Genomic DNA, 15664 nt, shown 5'->3' with positions numbered 1-15664 from the left:
ACACTAGGCCATAGGCGTGGGAAGCAGGAAACAGCTACTGTCCCTGTACATAAATGACTTATTCTTGTACTTGCAAAGGCCTGTGGAAGCACTGCCACACCTTCTGAATATTGTAGAGCTTAATGAAAAACAGCCGGGATTGTGAATAAACAAATAGAAATCACTGATGTATCGACTAGCAGGCCTCTTGGAAAAAATTGACCTGGAGATACCATGGTAAACAGAGGCCCTTTCCAATACCTAGGGGTTATTATAATCACCTCAGAATGGAAATGGCACGCACTGAATACTATCAGACTAATTCATGGTATTAAGGTATCTATATATTTTTGGGGATTGCTTCCATTATTGGTACCTGGGAGAACAAAAAAGGATATTGCTGCCCAGATGCCTGTACTCATTTCAATGTAGCTTGTACAAGATAGCTGATATATATTTTAAGCAGCTGTGATCCCTAGTGAATGCACTTATATTGGGAAAGAATCAATCAATCATTCATTTCATTTGTAAAGCGCATTGCTTACCCGTGAGAGTCCCAAGGAGTTGGGGGGTGGGGAATGCTGCTACTGCTCGAAGAGCCAAGTCTTGAGGAGTCTTTTAAAGGTCAGCAGGTCTTGGGTATGCCGTAGGTGGGTGGGGAGGGTGTTCCAGGTCTTGGTGGTGAGGTGGGAGAACGATCTGCCACCGGAGGTTGCTCTTCAGATGCGGGGGACTGTAGCGGGGGCGAGGCTAGTGGGTGGAGCTGGTGGGTGGGGGTGTGGAAGCTGAGTCATCTGTTAAGGTACGCTTGTCCGGTGTTGTGGAGTGCCTTGTGTGCGTTGGTGAGGAGCTTGAAGGTTATTCTCTTGTTGACGGGGAGCCAGTGCAGGTCTCTCAGTTGGGGTATGATGTCGAGGATCAGGCGTGCCGAGGCATTCTGAAAAGAAAAGAAGTAAAGATGTGTTAGACCTGTCAGGCTTCGAGTGGTCTTCTCCCAAATATTCTGCCTGCTTGCATCCAATTTTGCTGAATATTTTGGTTGGCCTTACAACTTTGTGCACTAACCAGTGCTAAAGTGCTTGTGCTCACTCCCCTAAACATAGTTTGATTGATATATTCTCAAGTTGTACCTATTGGATTTTTGTCATTTTGGTCTACTTTTATTTATTAAACTAAGAGCAATTTTTTAACCTGGTGTGGTGTTTTCACTGTTTTACTGTTTGAAGTGTTGCAAAAATACTTTATACATTCCCTCTTAATTAAGTCTGGATGCTCTGGGCCAAGCTACCAGAGGTTGAACACAGGTTAAATTAGGGAGTGTTTGTGACTTACCTTGACTAGGATTGTGGCTACTCGTTGACCAGAGCTTCCACCTCAGTCAACCAGGAACCACATTTTTACCATTGGTAATCACCGCTGAGGATAGGCCTTGTGTTTGTGCAGTGCCAACCAGCAATTTAGTGTTCAATACTATTCCACTTCTAAGACAAATCAGAGTAAATTCTTCTTGATTGACATTTTTTATTTTCCCAAATTGATCCTCTCCCTACATGCCTCTTGTGTTTGTGACCTCACCTGCAAAGATGGAGTTTGAGCTGGCCTACCTGGAGAGATACACTGTGGCCCAACTCAAAGAACAATGCCTGGAGAAGGAATTGCCTGCCAAGAGGAGCACTAAAAAGGTGGAGCTCAAAAAGGTCATAAGGGCATGGGCAGAGTCCCACCAGCCCACCAAAGATGATGAGAAGGAAGGATTGGATGCTGAGGAGGAATTGGAACAAGACCTACCTGAGGGTCTTGAACTTGTTGAGCGGGGGGAAACATCCTTCCAGGAATAGCAGGATTAGCAAGCCATCCCCATGCAGGAAGCAATGTGTCCTAAAGGAGCCTATCTCCAGAGGAGGTAGAGAACAGGAGGGAGGAGATAAAACTCAGGTTGGAGCTTTCTAAATTAGAGAAGGAACAAGCTTTGAAGAAGAAGAGACTGGCCATGGAGGAGCTAAGGATGGTCCATGAGCTTAGTCTAAGAGAGCTGGATTTATTCTAAACAGATTGATTCCAGCAGTAATGGTGGCAGCATACCTGCAGTGTCCACTAGAGAAGGAAGGGTCCACAAAACCAAGGACTTGGTACCGAGTTATGTAGTGGGGGATGACATTGACAAGTGGTTCTCTGTATCTGAACTGGCTCTAAAGGTGCACACGGTTCCTGAGCAGTGCTGGGGGATAGCTTGTTGAGGTACATGCCCAAGGTTCGTAGGGACACATTCCTAACACTAAAAGTAGAAGACAAGACAGTACGCACCCATGAAGGTCACATTTGTTGGTAAATTTCAGCTGACCCCTGAGAGATGCAGACAGATTTTCAGGGACAGCCTTAAACCAAGCACACAGACCTGGGAGGACTTTCTAGATTATTCTAGCAAGGCACTGAAGGGCCGAGCGAGGAGCAGCAAGGTAGAAGATTATACTGGGCTGTAAAACCTAATTTTGAGGTGTACTAGCTGGATATTTGTTTTGCAGAGCTGCTGCAACACCTGGTTGATAGCAAGCTGAGTGACCCCAGGAAGCTTGCTGAGAAGGCAGACATCTAGGTCAGCACTAAGCATTGGCGGATCTAGCGGATCTCGCGTACGCGAATTTGCGGATTCGCAATCCGCAAATCCGCGAACTCTCGCGGATTAGCGGATTTTTCCGTTTTTTTTGTTGGCGAGCGTTCGCGAGGATTTGTGGACCATTTCGCAATTGCGAACTTACTTTTCGGCTCGCAACGGCCGCGACTATGTTGTTTCTACGTCTGGTTTATCATCACAGGTTCACAGCACCCTCTGTTTCACCACTGCCACCCTCTGGTACACACATGCCACCCTCTGGTACATCCTGACTGCCACCCATTAGGTTTGTTTATCACTGTAGATTATGGGGGTGAAAAAAAGCAAGCACACCGCCCTGCTTCAACTGCCATGAATTAATTTGGGGTTGATTAATGTGTCACTTATTTTTAAACTTCCAGTCTGGCTGGCACCTGCTTCCTTCCTTATCTGTAATTTGCTTTCTGTTGCAGTGAAAGCAAGCACACCTGCCCTTCTTCAACTGCCATGAATTAATTAGGGGGGGATTAATGTGTCAGTAATTTTGAAACTTCCAGTCTGGCTGGCACCTGCTTCCTTCCTTATCTGTAATTTGCTTTCTGTTGCAGTGCAATTTTTTTTCACAGGACCTTTATGGTCTACTTGTAGCTATTCTATGAGCCTGCTGTTTGGGTCATAGCAGGGTCATGGAATAGTTGCAAATAGGCAACTGAACTCTGGAGGGGCCCCTCAGGAAGCACTAGAGTGAATGGTTACTAATGTTAAGTTTGAACTTTTGCACCTGCTGATTGCTTTCAGTTTAGCAAAAATCGTTTTTCTGCAATTTCGCGTGATTTGCGGGGCGCGAATCCGTGCGAGATCGATTTCGGAAGCCGCGAATGCGAGCAAATACACTTTTTTTTTGTGGCGTGTATGTTCGCGTGATTTTTTTCGTGTTCGCAAGGCGCTTGTAGCTATACGTTTGCGAAGTTACCCTAGCGGTCGTACACGGGCGCAGCCATCTTGTTTGCGTGACGTAATTCCGTTTCCGGCCGCTATGTGTAATCTCGCAAAGTGTGCTGCTCGCTAGTACAATTTCGCACGTGCTCGCGAGGAAAATCTCGCGCGAACTTACCCACGCGGTCGTGAATGGGCGTGGCCATCTTGTTTCTCATTCATTGCTATGGTTCTGGGCATGCTTTCTGTATCCTCTCTGAATCTCTGCCATCCTTTGCTTTTTTTTAAGTTTATTTGATCTATTTTACTTATTATCTATCCCTCTATTTTTCTAGCTCTATATTTTTGTGTTTTCTGCTACTTTTTGTTAATTTTAAACTACTTTTTTAAACTCTTTTATTTTCTTCTTCCCTATTCTATTTCTTCTTTATTATTTAACTCATTTCTGCCCAGACCATGGTAAAGGGAGCCGGGAAGCACCCTGAGAAGGGGAAGGGTCCCGCACCCCGTGCCCGGCTCCCGTGCGGGCGTTTGAGGGGGGAGCAAGTGATGCCACGGGAGATCTTTAGCGCGGAGGAGGTGGCCGCACTCATCTTCCACGTCCAGCGCCGCCTCCCCAAGACGATCCTGGGAGGTGGCAAGATCGCAACCGGCTATGGCATCCGGGAGCGCCGGAAGCGGTGGGAGGTGTGCCGGGCCATGTTTAAGCTCTCTGGGGTCCGGCGCACCTATAACCAGGCCACCCACCGCTGGACGGATGTCATGGACCGGGAACGGGACTTGCTGGACGCGCTCGGCGTAGAGGTCCCCGGGCTTGGTGAGTAGTAGTAGCCATTTCTAGCTATTCATCACTAATCTGTTTTATCCGGCTCTGTTATTTGCAAATGTTTGTTCTTTACCAAGAGCAATAATGCTGCCGATTACATTAGGTAAATTATATTTCAAAATCTTCTATGCATTTCAGGTGCACTGCTCTCCTTCTCAGTAGCCTTGCTTGCTACTATGCCTATTTGTTTTGTATTTTGTGTTCATTTCATTGGCCTGAGAAATTATGTATGAGTGTAGTGTAAAGAACTGCGTAATGCTAGACACTAAGGGTCATATTTTCAATTACCGGAGCATCCCTGCAAAGTAGCAGGGATGCGGCAGTAATTGTGCGCCATGCCACCACCACCCATTGGCCCAAAACGTCACAGAAGCCTTACGCATCTGTGGCGTAAATGCGGCACATTGCTGGAGTTGCGTGCCAATGATGGCGCAGCTCCAGCAATGCTCTGGGGTGCCCTATCTCCCCAATGCTGCATCAAGCCGTACGTCGGCTTCAAGCAGGCGCAGGGTTTGAGTCACGCATCATTGTCCTAAAAGTGACTGATTGACATCTTGTACATTTCCCTCAGCCACTTCTAGGATTCGTTCCTGCGCAGGAACGCCCTCCCTTGCGCCGGAACGCCCCCTGATGGTGCAGGGCTTTACAACGTGATGCATCTCCCATATGCAGTTTTTTTTAATATATACGTCGCACCATGGCGACTCTTTTGTTCTGCCGCTGCGTCACAAAAGTCACGCAACAATGGAGGAAAATGAGCCGCAAGGGACTTCTAAATCAGCCCCAACAGACTGAAGTCCAGTCCTTCCTTTAGACACATGGCTATAAGAAGAAAAAGTGGTGGTGGTCGGTGGATTGATAGTTTGAGTATTCACTGATCTGCAAGCAGGATGGACTTTGTCTGTCACTTTGCGTGCTGCGGACTGCTGCCTGCCAGGCCTAGGCAAACCTTTTTAGTAGTCTGTTTATTGAGTTACATAGGAACTTTGAAAGTCAACGGTCCGCAAATCAGGCAATACGAATAACGTAGTATACCACATGAGATAGGTCAATATATCCCGTGGAATAGTTGTCTATCTATTTGCTATTTCTCAAAAATATTTTGTTATAGTTCTTTTGAAATGTTTGATTTGGTTGACAAATCTCATCCATGTTTTCTGGTCTTTCTTTCTTTCATGTTGTACATCAGCTCCCCCCAAGGGCAAGAGGACACAGGAGGAGGGTGCTGTTCAGGAGGATGCAGGCCAGGATCGGGCAGGCGAGGGCTCCTTTGCTGGCCCCAGTAAGTTTTAATTTTAATAAAGAGTACCTATTTTTTCCTAGCGTTCCTCATTCGATTTTTTCTAAATCGTCTTTGATCTTCTTGTAGACTGGATCTAAATTCTTATCCTGCCTCGACTATGACTCCCTGTGGTATTACTAGATTATTCTTATTAGTCTGTGTGTGTAGCTAACTAAGATTGCACATTTGGCAATTCCATTGGACTCCCATTCTAGTCAGCAATAGCTCTATGCACTGAGTGTAGTCCTCTGGGATTGTCCATAATATCTTTTCAAGTCTTCTAAATGTTTATGCTTTGACAATTGCCAACAATAAAAAGGTGAATGACCACCAAGAAAGAATAAGATACTACTTTACTTTTGTTTTGGATAGGAGGACAATCCATTCTACTACTGTTGCAGGGACAAATCTGCACAAACCGAACTATGAACACTAAATAGTGCATTGTTTATCAATTATAATAGGCGCAGGTAGACTTTCTTTCCACATACCTCAGTGATATCAGACTTTGAAGAACCCCCAATCTCCTTACTGACTAGATAGTGTGGCAGAGTCATTTAGCTCCCTAAGTCACCGATGATTGATCCCCAATGATCATTAGATTATCCTACGCAGGGCAAGAGTACGGAGTCACAGTCAAGAAGTGTCAGAGGCACTCATGCTTGCAAAAATTCCAAAACCTTTAGCTCATCCACTCTAGTCTGGAGGACCAAAAACCACAGAGTCTATTTAAGTTTAAAAGCTTTATTAAAACTAAACACATTTATTAAAATCAACTTTGTCATAAAAGTAACCGTTTAACTGAAAATGGAAAAGTGCTTAGTGCTAACGATTAATTGGACACATTTCTTGTGGTCGAGCTGAGCTCTCACCTGGTTTGAACTTGAGCTTGACCCTGATCGTGTTCTTAGAAGTCAAGCTTCTGTTAGGAGAAAAAGTGTTGTGTGTTAAAAATAAAAAGCAAGCATTCATCAGTTGTGCCAAAAAGTGCAGCAAGACAACAGCCTTCCCTGGAAAAAGGGACATTTTTACTGTAGAGTATACAGTTACAAATTATTACATTGTATTTTGTTTTTTTTAACTTTCTTTATTCCTCCTAGACCAAATATTATACAGTAGTGAGTGGTGTATTCTCTAACATTCTAAAAATTTACTTTGTAGGTGGAACATCTGGTGGCGGGGCCAGCGCGGAAGTGGTGGATGAGGAGGACAACACTTCTAGGGAGGAGGCGGTGCGAGTGCCGGACGACACCAATGTGCCTGTGAGGGTTGACACGGTGGTGGCGGGCACAGGTAAGCTATATATTCGAAAAGCGAAAGAAGGGTGTAAGTAAGTGTGGAAGGACTGATAAAGATCAATTTACAATGGTCAGGCGATTTCAGTAGTTGTTTCCTAAGTTGAATTTGCCCGGCGTAAAACGCCTCTAATACCATACGAAATTACTCAATAAAGAGGCAGGCGCTGGAGACTGGAAGACAGGAAACAAGTTTTATTCCGACGGAGTGGAACACATCAGATCGGACAACAAGGTATCGTCTCGAGGTGCTCTCTCAACTTCTCTGAGAGCTGGTCTTTTATACACTGGTTTTAGACATGTGAACGTCCTTTATTACAACAGGGACATTGTAGAGCATGAGAATGACATCAGAACGATATCCCTGTCACCCCCCAGTTCCGGCCCATTCCAACACATGACAACAGTAGAGACCCTTTCCCCTCATATGATTGGGAGGGGCTATCACGCAGCTGAGTGTTCTGCCGTTCTGCCGATCTCTTTGGAATGTGTGCGCCTGATCGAATCTCCGGGGGTGGGGATGTCATGATCAATAGTGGCCTCTTTCAGGAGAGGCGAGTGCATACAGTAGGGGGCAATAAACTGTATCCTCGGGCTAAAGGATGACCAGCGGTCAGTGCTGACGTTAGGCTCAGAGGAAGGGTCATCAAAGGAGGGGTATTCATGGACGGAAAGGAGGTGTTGGTCAGGCGCGAGGTGCGATTCTCTGGGACAGAATCATGGGAGGGGAGGGCTTATGACTTGTGCATGAGAGAGCGGGGGCAGTTAGGGTGCATGGGGGACGCTTGCAGGGTCAGGGAAGTGCGCTGATGAGCGATCGTGAACAGGGAGACCATGGTACCTAAAATGGCTGTCGTGTATGCTCGTACGTGGGTCTGCAAGATGGCGTAGATAATGTTTAGTACACAAACTAAATTTCCACAGTCCTCCCTTTAACATGTCTCGCCAGCTTGTCAGTTTGGATCAATCCCCATGAGACCACGCACCTCTACCTCGTATAGGGGACTCATGTGCTCAGGTTTAAAGTTCAAAGTCTTAGGGCACATACAGTTGGAAATGAGTGCACATAAAGGTGGCAAACATTGAATACCTAAACAACATCCACATAGTATCGTGATTGGTATCAATAAAAACGTGAACAGTCTCCATCCCCAGTTCTTTAAAGTGTCCCAGAACCAGCCTCCAAGCGACCATCCTTCCTGTTCCTGGTGAACCTCCGAGGACAGTCTGTGGAGGTGTTCGATTGCTTTATAGACTGAAGGTGAGTTATCTGGCACGTAGGTGCAACAGCTGGAGCCGATGACACGGCATGCACCTCCACGGTCGGCCAGAACCACATCTAAAACAAGACGGTTTTGAAGAGCCACCAGGCGGACTGCCTGAAGCTCAGCCGTGTTGTTGGCGAGGACGCCAGCGGTGATGTTAATGGTTGTTTCTAATGCCTGAGTTAGGTGTCGGATAGCGCGGCTATTTGCCATTGGTCCCCACAGAGGAACAAGTCCCTTTGCTGCATCCAGGAACTGTGCTCCGGTGGAGTCGGCTTGTTCAACATCTCCAGCGCGCTTTTGCCGGTGGTGGTTGGCTGGGGCCACATATGTGGGAGGAAGAATGAAGGCGATGTAGCACGTACCCTTCCAGCCTTTTGGGAGCCACGTGTAAGCTTTGGTGCCACAAACAAAGTACATATTCGGGGAAGCAACAAAGGAAGGGGGGTCAGCTGAGGCCAATGGTTTGGTGATGCGGCAAGAACTGTGACCCACCAGCTGTGTTCCTTGCCCTTCGAGGCATACGAGTCCTGTGACATTGATGACGGACAGGGCCGTAGTCAGGGTGGCAGCCGTTTGTTTCCGCAGGTGAGAGAAGGTGGATCTGGCTGGATTGTGGAGCACTTGCATTTCGACCCTTTCTTTGGCAGGGATGTTCGTAAGGAAGGTTGAACCTGAAATTGCAGGACAAAAGGGCTTTCCTGTGTTGTTCAACCAAAACCCATAGTAGAAGTGCGACACTGTCTGACCAGAAGCGGCGTTGTCCTTGTGGCTTTCTTGCATGAGGATCAATCAGGCAAGGCAAGAGCCGTGAACTGAGAAAGGTGAAGGAATAAAGGGGATGGAGTGTCCGGTAGCATGTGGGAGCAACCCACAGATCCAACAGTTTGTGGCATTTGCAGCAAGGTTATGCTGGTGCAACAGTTGTACAAAGGAATTGTTCCAGAATTCCCTACGCCTTTCTCGAAGCTGAGGTGAAAGGGTGATCAGGTGGTGCTCTTTCACGGGGGTTGGCTGGACAGTGGTCGGCAACATTTGGTGAGCGGGCGTGCTTTCCTCCAGGATCCAGAAGGAAGTCATGAGGAGGAGGCAGAACAGGGAGATAACGAAGAAAGCGATTGTCTTTGAGCTGTGCAATTTGTCAGTTTTTGGATTCCTATAGTAGGTATTTCCTGTTGCTTTCGATGTCTTCTTATCTGGCGCTTCCATCATCTTCTTATCTGGCGCTTCCATCATCTTCATCTTCAAGGTGCTCGGTAGTGGGCAGAACCCCAGACTTAGTTTAGCTTCTCTCCAGGTAACCCTTGGTTGCTTTGGGTCACCGTTCTGAGACTTTTAACTTAGTCAGTGGCCTACTTAGCCGAAGCTCCCTCCTTTCGACGTAGGAAATACCCTTCTCGAGATGGCACAGTGGGATCAGAGTGTTTTGAAAGTTCAAGTGCCTCGGTATCAGGATAACAGTTCAATGATGGTCGGTCTTTGTTCAGGAGCTCTTCTTGGGTGCTGACGTTGTCTGTCGTGGCCAGGGTTGAGGAGACCTTTTTGCAGTGATGGGCGTGCAGCCAGTGCTTCTTCCCCTCCACTCGAAGAGCCGTCCGAGTGGTGATCAGTACTTGCCAGGGGCCCGTCCATCGGGGTTCCAGACTCTTCGCTCGTTGGAAATTCCGGATTAGGACGTAGTCACCTGGTTGGATATCGTGACCGGGACCCCTGGAAGTATCGGGGATGGCCTGCTGCACCTGTTGATGAATGACAGACAATGTCTTAGTTAACTTGTACAAATAATCTGACAGCAGGACGTCGGGGACGTCATGAATGGAGGTTGGTTTGGGGGCAGTCCAGAGGTTCATAGGCCGCCCAAACACAACTTCGTAGGGGGTCAAGTGATGCTAAGTGGGGGTGGAGCGCATCGATAGTAATGCCAGTGGAAGGGCATCTGGCCACTTAAGTCCTGTGGTGGCCACTATTTTTGACAGTTTCAGTTTCAGTGTAGCGTTGTGTCGCTCAACCAGGCCAGCGGATTGGGGGTGGAAGACCGCATGGAACCTTTGTTTGACCCCCAACCCCTTCAGGATAAGTTGGATAACTTCAGCTATGAAGTGGGGGCCATTGTCGCTCCATAAAATTCGACAAAGGCCGTAGCGAGGGAAAAACTCCTTCAGTAGTACTTTGGCAGTAGTCATGGCAGTGTTATCACGGGTCGGATAGGCTTCCACCCATTTGCTGAAGGCACATACAATGACTAATACGTACTTCAAGCCTTGGCACCTCTCTAGCTGTATGTAATCCATCTGGAGGACCTCAAAGGGGTGGTCGGGGATCCCAAACCCTCCCCGGGGTACCACAGTTCCTTTCCCGGGGTTGTGTTGTAAGCAGATAAGGCACTGTTGGACTAGGCGTTTGGCTGAGTCGGGGATCTTGCCGTTGTGCCAGACTTTGGAAATGAGTTCGATCATGGGGGCAGAACCTATGTGTGCAGGGGAGTGTGCCATTGTCAGTATGGGGATCAAGTATGCATCAGGCAGCAACCATTTGTTTGTGTCCTTTGTCCGCCAGCAGCCTTCATCGTCCCTTAGACCCACCCGTGCCCACTCAGTCAGTTCGTGTGGTGTGCTGGTCGATTGGATATCCCTGATCGTTTCCCTAGCGTCGGTCCATTGTTCTGCCTGTGACCTGGTCACATATATGCGCGTCGTGGCCCTATTCTCAGCTGTGGTTCGGGCAGTGATGTCGGCTAGTGCGTTTCCCTGTCCAACTAAATCTGTCACCTTTTTGTGTGCCTGGCATTTAATTACTGCTAATCGTTTGGGGAGGAGAACTGCTTCAATCAGGGCGGAGACTAGATCTCCGTGAAGGATGGGTGTACCATGGGACGTCAGGAATCCCCTTTCCCTCCACAGGATCCCAAAATGATGAACCACTCCGAAGGCGTACTGGCTGTCCGTGTAAATGTTCGCCGTGGTTCCTTCTGCTATGATACATGCTCGTGTGAGGGCAATTAGTTCTGCTGCCTGTGCTGATCGTTGTATGATGCAAGCTGTTTCAACTACTGTTCGAGCAGTCGTTACCGCATAGGCAGCAGAAGTGGTGCCGTCTGGGAGTTTGATGCAAGAGCCATCTACCCATAGTTCTCCGTCAGGGTCTGTGAGAGCAACGTCTCGGAGGTCAATTCTACTCCTAGTCTGTTCGTCTGTGAGAGTCACGCAGTCGTGTGTAGGGGGCACATCGGGGTCGTTTTCGGGCAAGGGTAGCAGTGTAGCAGGGTTCAATGTCGTGCATCTCTTCAGAGTGATGTGGGGCGCAAGCAAAGTCAATTCGTATCCTGTCAGTCGTGCACTAGTCAGAGGTTAAGTCTTTGTCTGGTTCAAAAGTGTGTCAACTGCATGGGGTACTAATACTGTGAGAGGGTTCGAAAGTACAATTCCCTCACTCTGTCGGATAGAGACAGCAGCAGCGGCTACTGCTCGAAGACAGGCTGGTAGAGCTCTGGCGACTGGATCAAGAGTGGCAGAGAGGTAGGCACAAGGGCGCTGTTTGGCGCCGATGGACTGGGTTAGAACAGACAATGCGCATCCCTCCCTTTCGTGAGTGTAGAGGGAGAAGGGCTTGGAGTAATCTGGTGTTCCTAGAACGGGTGCCGAGCAAAGGGCATCTCGCAACTCCTTAAAGGATGCTTGGCATTCGGGAGTCCACGGGAGTGGGAACGGAACATCTTTGGCCAACAGGGAAAGTAGGGGTTTTATAATGAGACTGAAATTTGGTAGCCATTGTCGGCAGAAAGAAGTAAGGCCTACTAATGAACGGACTTGCTTCTGTGTTTTTGGAATAGGGGTGTCTAGGATGGTTTGGATTCGGTCGGGTGTAAGTTTTCTCCCTTCTTTGGACAGGAGATGACCTAGGTATGTTACTTGGGACTGACAGAACTGCAGTTTCTTTTTGGAGACTTTGTGGCCATTCTCCGCAAGAAAGTGCAAGAGTTGGATAGTAGCTGTGATTGCAAGTGGAGTGGTGTCGGCCGCCAAAAGGATATCATCGACATATTGGATCAACACCACTCCATCTGGTAGCTGGATGGCGTCCAGCTGCCTTTTGAGGGCCTGGCTGTAAATGCTGGGACTTTCAGTGTAGCCCTGGGGAGCTCTACAAAATCGGTATGAACGGTTTTTTAAAGTGAAGCCGAAGAGATAACGGCTGTCTGGATGGATGGGGATAGAGAAAAATGCATTTTTAAGATCTATAACGGTGAAGGTGGTGGCAGTGGACGGGATGAGAGTCAGAATGGTGGCGATGTCCGAGACTACAGGGTACTGTGGCACCACCACTTTGTTGACTTCTCGTAGATCGATGATGAAGCGGTACGCTTTCTCATCCCCCTCACCTTGCTTCTTAACAATGGGTAGGATAGGACTATTGCAGACATTACTAACCACTTCCTCTACCACTCCTGCATCTACCAAGGACTGAATAATTGCCACCAATGCCTTCTCGCCTTCGGGCGATATCCGGTACTGTGGGAGTTTCGGGAGTATTGCATCTGGTCGAACAGTTATGTGTACAGGATCGATCATCATTCGTCCCACATCTGAGTCGTTTCTGGCCCATAGGTGTGGGGGTAGCGAATCGAGCAAGGGTAGGTCAGCATCTGTCAAAATGTAAATGTGTCGTGCGGGGTAGGGTCCGGACATGTTCGGGTTGTCGTACAGGATGACTCGGACTCCTTCCGGGGAACACCTAATAGTAGCTCGGAAATGTTTCAGTAAATCAATACCCATAATAGCATCAAGGGAGTTGGAGGAGAGTAGAAACGTCGTGTCAGTGGGATTGTTTCCTAGGTCAAAGGAGATAGGTACAGACAGGGGGTTAGTGGACGGCGTCCCATCGAAACCTATCGAGGTAATGTGTGAGCCAGACAAGGGTGCCCTTGGAATCAGTCGTTTTGATAATACACTACGTGTCGCTCCGGTGTCTACCAAAAATGGAGTCTTTGTACCCAGGACCTTAGCGGTGACATAAGGACCTTGCTGGTCTACACAGAGCTCGACTGGATCCCTCCCTTGCCCCTGGCAGTCCTATGCAGAGTCGTGATCATTGTAGTCATCGGACTGTTGGCACTGATTCTGTCGGGGGCGGTCAAATGTGTTTGGTCTACCAGATCGGTCATTGGTGGTGTCATGGGTCTGTCCTCGTCCCTGCCCTCCAGTTTTGGGGCCATTTGCCATGTCCCTCGTCTCTTTATTTCTAATCAGTTCCCGAAGGGCTGGGCACTGAGACTTCCAATGTCCAAATTCTTTACAAAATGCACATTGGTTCTCATCAAGGTCGGTTCGTGGAGCGCCAGGGGCAGGGTTGCGGTCTCTAGGGGTCGAATTTCTAGGGGCATTCGACTGGTAGTTCCCCCTATACCGTTCCCTCCCTGTGGTCACTCCCTGTAGTTGTGCAATCATTACTCGTTCCTTTAGGTCCTTTTTCTTTTTCTCAGTTGCCCTTTCGTTCTCATTCTTTTGGTGTTCGTAATACTGAGCCATCTGAAGGATAGCTGCAGGTTTGGAGGCTCCCCAACTACTTTCGCTAGTCTGTAACTTTTGGGAGACCTCTTGCAATAGCCCTTTTACGTAGTTCTGCACGAATAGGTGTTGTCCGGTTGCGGTGGTCATGTCTTGGCCACTGTAGTCGGAGAACACTGTTTCAAATCGTGAGAAGTATTCTGATACGTCCTCCTGAGGTTTCTGGCGGCAGGCCGTGACTATCGACCAGTCTACCTTCTTTTCTGGGACCAACGTTTTTAGCTTCTGCACTATTTTGTCGGGGAGTTCCAGTATGTCTTTTAAAGGTTTCTTTCCGGGCTCTCGCTGCCTATCTAGTTCATCGAGTTTTGTCCAGGTGTGTCCGAACAGCTCTGTGTGGTCAGTTCTCCGGATTTGCTTCCACACATCAGCCGGCAGACACAACCCGAAAAATAAATCCATGTCCGCTAAAGTCATTATAGTTGAGCCCAAGGCTGTGCCTAATTCTGTATAGAATGCTGTAGGGTTTTTTCTTAAATCGGGCAGGGTTTGTCTAAAAGTTAAAATATCTTGCCGATCCCATGGTTGGTAAACCCAGTTGTACACAACCCTCCCTTTGGCATCTGCATGGTTGATATCATCGTTTGTTCCCTGACCTCTCGGGGGAACCCAATAGGGGGCGGCTTCTCTGATAGGCATCATAGTGTTGGCTGCTCCTAGTGAGGGTTCAATCGTCTCAGGGACTGTGAGCTTGACCTCTGGTTTCTGCTCCGCGAGGTGGCGGAAGACCTCAAGCATTTGCATGAAGAGATCCGTCATATCGCTTTCAGCCCCATCTCCGACATCAACCTTTCTATATAGGGCCGTCAATTTAGCAGGACCCTTAGTCTGGTACCTATCCTCATACGCGTTCAGGGTGTGGTAGCTGAACCGTAAAATAAAATGCCGTCTGTGACTACCGGCATGCGAGTTGTGCATATTCATCGTATATTCTTCACTCTCCCTCCGTTCTACCAGGGTTTTTGCTATTTGGTCGATTCCATCCCGCTCATCTTTGCTCAACCTATTTGATCTGGCTGTTAATTGTTTGCCAGTCTCAAGTTCATCTGGTGTTGTTACCGATGCGGCTGGTGCGAAGACCGTAAGAGTCGGGGCACTAGCGCTAGGGTTACCCTCGACTGCACTCTGGACTGGTGAGTGTTGTGCTAGAGGCTGGCAGGGAGCATAAGGAGGAGGCATGTAGATCATTGGAGGACCGAGCAGTAACTCGTCATTTGCCCGTTGTTTGGAGGGAACCTCCGGGTAGAGCGTAGGAGTGGTCCTGACAGGGCATTGACCTGTCAGTCCTGATTCTTGCGATTGTTTAACTTCCTCTCTTCTTATTTCTTCATCTAGTTCTTTTGCGGCCAGATGGGCTGCTTTTCGTAATTCTTTCACTGTTTTTGCTTCCTCTCTTTTCCTGCGATGCTCTGCTTCTCTGCACCACATGCCGATACTATCGAGCATAGTGGGCGTTGCCTTATTTATTTTTACAGCTGTTTCTAGCGTTTTTATTTTATTTTCATCAAACGAACCTATCAGTGGCCACTGGCTTTCAGGATCCTTTTTTGTATATTTATGCCATAACTTACTATAAGCTATAGCGACTAGTCCTTGCTTAGTAAACATGTCCTTATTAGGGGTGCCCTCCAGTGGAGCTGGATGGTTCATCTCTAATAAGCGGTCCGGGTTGACCCAACTATGAACCAATGGGGAGAAGATAGGCATGACGAATTACCATAGGGGGCAAAAGCCTGCACTACCTATCTTTTCACTATTTGCAAAGGCTGGACAGAATATTCTATTCTACACTATTTGCAAACAGAGAATACCTCCCGAAAGACCCAATTCCAAACAGTCAATGTTTGGTCAAACAATCAATCAATGAGGAACGTAATAGGTACGACGTGTTAAAGGTTTGCGTTACCTACCCTTCACTTTCTGCAAA

This window comes from Lissotriton helveticus, chromosome 11, assembly GCF_964261635.1.
Source record: "Lissotriton helveticus chromosome 11, aLisHel1.1, whole genome shotgun sequence".
NCBI classification, from domain to species: domain Eukaryota; kingdom Metazoa; phylum Chordata; class Amphibia; order Caudata; family Salamandridae; genus Lissotriton; species Lissotriton helveticus.
This window is presented reverse-complemented; position numbering follows the sequence as displayed.